The 653-nt window shown below is 36.9% G+C and overlaps 1 non-coding gene across 1 annotated transcript; it reads left to right on the top strand.

Moving 5' to 3' along the window:
* The first annotated feature begins 231 nt into the window (after positions 1-231).
* Positions 232-335, top strand: LOC114005822 (U6 spliceosomal RNA). The gene has a single exon (XR_003547629.1). It is a non-coding gene; the product is annotated as a U6 spliceosomal RNA (small nuclear RNA).
* The last annotated feature ends 318 nt before the right edge of the window (positions 336-653 follow it).

Genomic DNA, 653 nt, shown 5'->3' with positions numbered 1-653 from the left:
GGCACAGAGCAGGTAGAGAACAGTGTAGTAACTCTGGAAGGGCAAATGGAAGATATCCAGAAAAGCCCATAAACGGCATTGATGTCATTGCTGTGATTTTCTAAAAACATTAAGCCATTCTTGGTAACGTTCCAAACAAAACAACACACACTTCATTCAATTTACACAGTAGTTCCATTCCTGGAAAATTCCATGCACATTAAAACCGTGCAAAAAATATTTCGAGTTTTATGCACTTCAGCAGCAATATACTAAAATTGGAATTATACAAAGAAGATAAGCACGGTCCCCAGACTAGAATGGCATGCAAATTTGCAAAAGCACTCCATATTTTAAAAAATAAATTTTATAAAAAGAAAAAAGCACTTTGAGTTTACATGAAAAAATGAGGTTAGGTTTAGACTCAGATCATTACAGACAGATTTTTTCATATACATGAATGTATATGGGGACATTTGAAAATTCTGTACTATATGAGAAAATTCTTCTTTGCAGGAATGTCACATGCATTGAAGGACATATGACATTCTTGGCTCCAGCCCACTAAATGCCAGCAGATCTGTGCCAGAAGATTCCCATCAATCACAGTAACAACCAAAATAGCTCCACATGTTTTCAAAGCACACCTCTGAGTGATACTGCCCCCAGGGGGA

The sequence above is a fragment of the Tupaia chinensis genome, unplaced genomic scaffold (assembly GCF_000334495.1).
Source record: "Tupaia chinensis unplaced genomic scaffold, TupChi_1.0 Scaffold144569_1, whole genome shotgun sequence".
Lineage (NCBI taxonomy): Eukaryota > Metazoa > Chordata > Mammalia > Scandentia > Tupaiidae > Tupaia > Tupaia belangeri.
This window is presented reverse-complemented; position numbering and strand designations above follow the sequence as displayed.